This window comes from Crinia signifera, chromosome 2, assembly GCF_055691185.1.
Source record: "Crinia signifera chromosome 2, ASM5569118v1, whole genome shotgun sequence".
Lineage (NCBI taxonomy): Eukaryota > Metazoa > Chordata > Amphibia > Anura > Myobatrachidae > Crinia > Crinia signifera.
This window is the reverse complement of record NC_139218.1, coordinates 369237156-369245682: the sequence shown is the minus strand read 5'-3', so window position 1 is coordinate 369245682 and position 8527 is coordinate 369237156.

Genomic DNA, 8527 nt, shown 5'->3' with positions numbered 1-8527 from the left:
ATTCTTCTCAAGGTACCGGGATTGCAGAGCAGCTCAGGTGGATGCACTGTCAACTCCATAGGACATGCAACTGGCATGTGTTCCCTCCTTTCACGGTGATTCCAAAGGTTCTGCTGAAAATTCAGAGAGAAAAGGCTCTAGCCAAGATAGATGAAACAATGAGACTTCCCGACTTACCAGATCTACTGTTCCAAGGGAAAGTCTGGTGGCCTCATCAAGAATCCTGGAACCTGACGGCATGGCTGCTGAGTCCAGGAATCTGAAAGATCAAGGGTTTTCAGATAAGGTAGTAGAAACATTATTGAGGGCAAGGAAAGTGTCAACGTCTAGCTCATACTACAGAATTTGGAAGAAATTCAGTTTCTGGTGCAAGGAGGAAGGAAGCAATCCGGAGGAAATGTCTACCATATTGTCTTTTTTACAAGCAGGGTTGGACAAGGGTCTGGCTCTGGCTTCATTAAAGGTACAGATCTCAGCGTTAGGAGCCATCTTAGATAGAGACTTGGCTAATCGATATGTGAGAAGATTCGTACAGGCGGCTGGGAAGATCAGGCCCAGGATTAGGCAACCATTAGCCCCATGGGATCTAAATCTAGTACTCAAAGCGTTGACAGAACCTCCTTTTGAACCATTGCAGGAAGTTCCAATTAAGTTTTTGATATGGAAAGTGGTATTTTTAGTTGCGGTGACCTCAGCAAGGAGAGTTTCAGAACTGCAGGCGCTGTGGGTGGAAGAACCCTTCCTTAATTTTTTTGAGGACAAAGTAGTAATGTGTACAAATCCTCTTTTTCTTCCGTAGTTTCCACTTTCCATATCAATCAAGAGATAGTTTTACCTTCCCTGTGTGCAAAGCCGAGAAATGGGAAGGAGGAGGAGAGGCTACATACACTGGATGTAGTTCGGGCGCTGAAGATTTACGTTCAAAGGTCACAAGAACACAGGAAGACAAAAAGCTTGTTTGACCTATATGTATACCCTCATTTAACACAGAGGGCCTCAAAGGATACCATTGCAAGATGGATAAGAAGTTGTATCTAAAAAGCCTACGAACTGAAATGCGAAGAGCACCCGAAAGGTTTGAAAGCTCATTCGACAAGAGCTTACAAGACCATAGCTATGTCGTGGGCAGAGAAAGGATCCGTCACGGTGGAAGAACTGTGCAAAGCAGCAGGATGGGCGTTGGTACATACTTTTACAAGGCATTATCGAGTAGACGTCTGGTCCTCGGCAGATGCAAGTTTTGGGAGACGGGTGCTCAGAGCAGTTATCTGAGGCATCGCTCAAGAGGAGCAAGATTTGTTTTTTTTCAAATGGGAAATCTTTTTCGTTTTTGAAATATCATTATTTTTCATGGTTTGTATGAATTATCCCTCCCTATATTATTACTGCTGGGGTAACACCCAGTGTGTTGCTGCCATGGGGAGAGGTAGAGGAAATATCAGATTACCTGATAATATGATTTCCTCTACTCCTCCATGGCAGCATATATTCCCGGCCCTTATGTGGGTTGGGGGAGTGAAGTAACTAATGAACTGTGATTTGTTTTAAAGCTGGAATATGACACAGAACAAGGGAGGAGTGACCCTTATATAGGGGATGTCTTTTTTTCCCCCTTAGAGTACTGCCCAGTGGGGAGGAACCCAGTGTGTGGCTGCCATGGAGGAGTAGAGGAAAACATATCAGGTAAGAATCTGATATTTTAAAAACTACACTTTATGGTGCCTTATAAATAAACTAACTACTACTGGTTCCCCCGGCCAAAGCATTTGACCCCTGACTGGGCAGGGACCCTGGATGAGGGCGGACCTCCCAATGAACAGTAGTGTAGCTACGTGCCAAGGTGCCCAGAGCAAGGGCATTTTTCGTGCCCCCACCCCCCCATATTTATATATACGTGCACCTGCATATATTAATATACACACACACATATATGCCATAATAAAAAAACACACCAGTACTCAATGCTGATGTTGGAAACACAATAATTAGCTCTGGTAAACAGAGGCACACACTTTTAACATTTGAACACTATTTGGTGGCACTTACTGTTAATAGAAGGGATACAAACAGTTAAAACTGTCTGCTCCCGACACATTCCTCTCCGTGCAGCAGCATAAAGAGGGAGAATACACACTAGCAGGTAACCGTTTTTTCACAGCCTGTGTGGACGGACTCCCTCGGAGTTTCAGGCTGTCAGTGTGAGCAGGCATGAACTGCTGGGAAGGAGGACGGGACGGGACTCTAGCTTCAGGGTGCTGGCTTTAACACAGGCAGTGCAGGCACAGCTGTGGAGATGTCCTCCCTGCACTGAGGAGCGGCGGCTCTGTAAAAGCGTCCCTGGCAAGTGCTGCGCTTCTCTGTACAGGTACTACAGGACAGTCTCCTGTCTGACGCGCCAGCATTGCAGCAAGTGTGTGTCCTGTGCCCGGGCCGGAAGTGACAGTGGAGTGTGTGTGTGGGGATCCCGGGACCCGGTGCTCAAGGCACGGTCTTCTTTGCCTGGCGCCGGAGTGTGTCCTGTTCCCCAGGGTCGGAAGTGGTGGCGGGGGACACTCCGGCGCAGCAAGAAATAAAGTGTCTGGGCGGGGGAGCCGGTGGCAAAGTGCACAACTCCGGCGCCAGGTGACATCTCTGCGCCTGGAGCGTGTGCTCCACCGGCTCTGCCCTAGCTACGCCTCTGCCAATGAAGGGCCCCCACCCCTGCAGGATTAACCCTGCCCGCACTAAAGCCCGGGGCTGTCCCCGGTGCTCTAGTGATAGGCAGCACGCGGATGGAAATGGTGTAAAAAAAAAAAATAGATCAAATGTATTGAACTAGTCTGCACCACATGCCGGGACTTGGAAAACCACAAGTCCCAGCATGCAGGGCATTAAAAGGCATGCTAGAACTTGTAGTTCCACAACAGTACAAATCGTTAAACACACACTGACACCCCAGAAATGTTTAACTTTATTACATACACCATGTCAATAAATAATCAATCAATACATACATACATACATATACTTACCTATCTTGAAAAGTAGGTATCAGTCTCCTTCTCAGTAGATATTCCATATAGGCAAGCTGTTGAAGGAAATTATACTTACCAGCTCCTTCACATGAATCACATCTTCGTCGTTCCATGTGGGATCCAGGAACAAATCAAGCATCCGTACCATGCCGAACAGTGGCAAGAGCTGAATGTAATTGTTTACACTGAGCACTTATCACTCCAAACGCTCCATAATGCTTGAAAAAGGTATACACAGATGACCATGTAGCTGCCTGGCATATATCTTTAATTGAAACATTCACCTCTCTCGCCCAGGAAACTGCCATCGCTCTAGCCGAGTGCCTTTATATCTTATGGAACTTGGCATCCCACTTTCTTGTAAGTAAAGCTGATCACTTCCTTGGGCCACCTTGAAATTATTTGTTTTGATGGAGCAAATACTTTCTTTGCCTTGAGGAATCACAAACAAGGACTTAGTTTTACTGAAACGGTTAGTCCTATCCAAATACATTTTAACGACCCTAACTACATCCAGTGCATGGAGGTTCTCCTCCCTTGTGCTGGAAGGATTAGGAAAGAAAAAAGGTAACACAATCTCCTGATTGATATGGAAGGATGATGCAACTTTAGGCAAAAAAAGATGGTTTGGTTCTGAGAACCACTCTGTCCGAAAACAACTTTAGATATGGCTCCTGTATCCATAAAGCATGTAGCTCACCTATACTTCTGGCAGAAGTAATGTCCACAAAAATTATTATCTTCCATGTTAGGAATTTTAACAGCCCTGTCCAACGGCTCAAAAGGGAGAGGACATTAAACCATTCAAAACTAAATTGAGATCCCACTGTGGAATCACTGACCTAATCTTCGGTCATTCTTTTAATGGCTTGACAAAACCTTTTAATCAAACTATGTTCAGCCAGCTTTTCATCCTGTAAAGCACCTTCAGCCTTGCCTCTGCCAGACCTTTGTTAAAACCTTCACAAAGAAACTGTAGTACATGTGAAATGTCGACCTTTGTAAACTCATACTTGTCCTTAGAATTTGGAAAATTTTAGCAGAATGGTCAATGATAAATGTCCGAGGAAACCACCTTCCTTGCCTGAAGAAGAATATCAATCAATACTGGAGTGAGCCCTTTTATGTTTCAATTGTTGCCTTTCAACTTCCAGGCTGCTAATTGTAACTTTTGTGGGTCTTGACACAATACAAGGCCTTGACTCAGCAGATTGGGAGATACAGGAAGAAACCATGGCTCTGCCACCGCCATGCTCTTCACCATAGGGAACATTTTGGGCCAGTATGGAAGGATGAATATCACTTGTACTTGCTCGGTCCTTATTTTCCACAACACCTTGTGAATGAGAGCGAATGGTGGAAAAATGTACACTAGGGAGAAGCGCCAGCTCTGGGACAGGGCATCCACTCCTGAGAACCCTTGGGCCGGATACCTAGAAAATAACCAAGAAATCTTTTTGTTGACTGCCATCGCCATCAGATCTATCTCTGGCTGGCTGAACCGCTGTACTATCAGACAAAACACTGAATCCTCCAGCTCCCACTCTCCTAGCACAAGACAGTTCAGACAGGAATGCTGCCACATGGTTGTCTACTCTGGTACATGGAGCGCTGATATTGACAGCAGATGTTTCTCGGCCCAGATCATTATATTCCGTACTTCTTCCAACAGTGGCCGACTTCTTGTTCCACCTTCTTGGTTTATGTAGGAAACTGGAGTAACGTTGTCCGAAAACACGCAACGGTGAGAACCATTGATATCTCTGCTGAAGATCTCTATAGCTAATCATACTGCCCTTAGCTCTTTGTGGTTTGAAGAGAACTCTGCTTCTTGAGGAGACCAGATGCCTTGACAAGTCTTGCCCAGACCCCCCAACCTAGGGCTCACTTTATACTGCAGGCTTGACAGGGTTAGAGTTCTTAATGCTAGACGATCACTTTCCCACTAAAGCAGGGACTGTTTTACAGACTCTGGTATTCTAATTTGATGATCCAAAGACACCTGGATCTTGGCATATTTGAGGAGGCACCACTGCAAAGTTATCATATTCCACCTTGCCCATGGAACGATATACACTGTGAATGCCACCATCCCCAACAGACTTACAGCCACCCTTAGCGGTACCCAGATATTTTCAGAAATTATGCAAACTAATTGCTGAATTTTTTGTACCTCTTCTCGGCCAGTGAGATTTCGAAGTCTGCTGTATTGATTACTATCCCTAAAAATGTAATCTTCTGTGAGGGAACTAAGTGACTTTTCTCCCAATTGACCAGCCATCCATGGTTTTGTAGAAACTGAATGACGAACTCTGCTGCAAAGACTGGTTTGTTTTCTGACCCGGCAGAAATCAGCAAATTGTCCAGGTATGACCATATTGAATTTTTCTGATTTCTAAGAACCACTAGGACTTTTGTAAAAATTCTCGGTGAGGATGTGAGACCGAATGGCAGGCATGTGAACTGATAATGGCTTTATCCTATGCAGAATCTTAAATACTTTCTGTCTTGTACCCTAATAGGGACATGAAAATAAGCGTCTTTGAGGTCTATGGACACTTACTAGTCGTTTTTCCAAATTAACTTGGCTGTTTCCATGTGGAACTTCTTTTTCCACATTTTGTCATTTAAGTTTCTTAAATCTAGAATGGTTCTGAGTCGGGGCTGCTTGGCCGCGGAGCCTGGTGTATGGCAGGAACGGAAGCAGGAGCTGGTTCGCTGCCTCCTGCTGCAGCCCGACACACCGCACGTAGGTGGGCAGTCCTGCCCATGGGCGTTCCCGCCCATGGACGGGGAAAAAAAGGTCCATGGGAGGAGCTGTGTGCAGTCGGGCATGCGCGCAGCCCTCCCATGGCCATCTTTTTGGTGGAATAAAAACCGTCAGCGGCTGTGTTTGTTTTTAAAGGCACAGGAAGTCCGGCGGGCCATATAAATGTCCTCAACGGGCCGCATGTGGCCCGCGGGCCGTAATTTGAGGACCCCTGCTGTAGAGTATATCTGTCAACCAAAACAGCTCCATCTGATGGTTATAGCTGAGGATACAAGTTTTTCTAAATGCGCACACACAGAAGCAGACCTTCTACACTGCTTTTGGGGCTGTCACCATATCCATACATTTTGTAATCACCTCCACCACTATCAGTGGCGGTTTTTACCTATGGGCTGCAGGGCTGCAGCCCCCCCAGGTAAAACCCGCCACTGTCTTTGCCTAAAGTGAAGTCAAATGCAGTCTGTGAGATGGCTCTGGCTTCAATGTGACTGGCAGTGACTTCCTATTGGAAGTCCGACCTGCCAGTCACTCAAGGCAGTCCTATTGGAAGGTGTTCCCTCCCTCCGGGATGCCTCTCTGTGCGCAAATGCATGGCAGCCCCCAAAACGGGTTCTGTGCATGCGCAGTACCGCAGACCATACTGTGCATGCGCCGGACCCGGGAATCCGATTAAGCCTCCAGGGGCTGCTGCAAAGGCGCAGTATGTATGTAGTTACTGTGCATGCACTGGCCCTGTGCAGAGAACCCGTGCCCGGGGAGCACGGAGAACGTGGTAGTGGCAGTAGCAGCGGCATCAGAGGGGGGCCCTGCATTGCGGCAGCCTCCCCATCTCAAGAACGGTAAGAGCCGCCACTGACCACTATGCTACGGTAAACCTTGGTATGCCATTTCAATGTACTATGCCTTTGGCTCTTTTTTTGCATTTAGCAGACCAGCCTCAGTGTTCACCTTCCCACCACCTCTGCAGTAAAGGAGTAATTAGCAGAAGTTACTGCTCCAGGTCCTACATGTTGAGTGGAAGATGGGTAAGGGCCCCAGTGCATTGCTTTGCCCAGGGGCCCAAACTGCTGTTAAGACGGCCCTGAGAGTATGTTGCAGCGGTAGCCTGTCCTCTTTCTCTCCATGAGCAGGAGTGTAATGCCACCTGCAGCCCACAGGCGCCTGCAAAGTTTTTCTTTTCTGTTTTACAGGGGTGTGGCCACGCCTCCTCATTTTACCAGGGCCCAGTAGAGCTGTCACTGTCCTTGAGTATTGGGCACAGCAATATAGAGATTTACATGAGTAAATTTGACGTGAGACAAAATGACTGCAAACCACTGAGAGCTGCAGTGGCAAACGCAGGATTTTCAGAAGGGGGTTTCCAGAGGGGCGGAGCAAAGCACGGAGATGGACACTTAGGTGACTCAGTATATGCCGGGTCAGTTAAAGTATTATAGATAGACCAAATGTATATAAATAATAATAATAACAATAATAATACACACACATATATACATACATACATACATAACAGCAGTGTAGACCCCTGGGCATAGCAATGTATTGGGGCCCCTACCTATCCTCCAGCAGTAGGGGTGGGGGAGGCTTTGATGTCCCCCGAGTGGTAGGGGGTATTCTATCAACCGCTCATGCATTTAGGGCCTGGATCAGTAATTTCCACTAATTGCCCCTTTACTGCACAGATGGTGGGAGATGGGGTGGGAGAAAGGGGCATTGGGCTGAATGAAGGGGTCCTGATACATAACTTCCAGGGTGGTAGAGGATGTTTAATATGCAGAGGAGGGGTGTATAATGAGTGGGCTTATTATTCATAATTTTCTGGTGGGAGGACAGCTTGCTTGACTGCAGATATCTCCAGTTCCCAGAAATAGATTTCTTCGCTTTTAATTGAATTAAAAACTAGAGAATCCCACCTACCAAATGGTATTGGGGACTAGGGGATCAGAATTCAGCAGGCAGAGGAAACTGCCAACCAGTGGCGTAGCTACAAATTATTCTCCCCCCTGCCCAAAAAATTCCAGCATGCCCCCCCCCACACACACACACACTCACACACACACCACCACCACCACCACCTGCTCGACGGGGCGAGGCGATGGACTATGGGCACCGCTGGCTGAGCTGACAGCTGACAGGCGACCCAGGCAGCAGTGAGCGCTGAGCTGGTCCCGATCCATGGATGTCTAATGAGCGGGGACCCAGCGCAGTGCATATTTAATGAGTGGGCCCCCGCCCCGTGCATATGTAATGAATGGGACCCGCTCATTACATATGCATGGGGCGGGGACCCGCTCTTTCAATATGCACTGCACTGGGTCCCCGCTCATTAGATATGTACAGGCCCGCTCGTTCAATATGCACTGCACTGGGTCCCTGCTCATTAGATCTGTACAGGGTGGGACCAGCTCAGTGCTCACTGCTGCCTGGGTCGCCTCTCAGTTCAGCCAGTGGCGCCCACCACAGACCCTGCTGGTACCGCACCCCCAAGCCGCTCCTGGGTCTGCCACATATGTAGCTACGCCACTGCTGCCAACGAGTATATAAAACTATATAAAACTACATACCAGGTGTGTGGAGATGGAGCAGTAACCAGCTGCTGGAAGGTTGATATCTCTGGTTCTGGGAACAGTAGAGACTAGCTACTAGTGTCCCTCAAAGGGGAAGAGTCCCAGCTTTTGGAATATACCCTCAGAAAAACTCTAAGTCAGACAGAACCTGAAATATCTGACTGGGAAGAGCAATT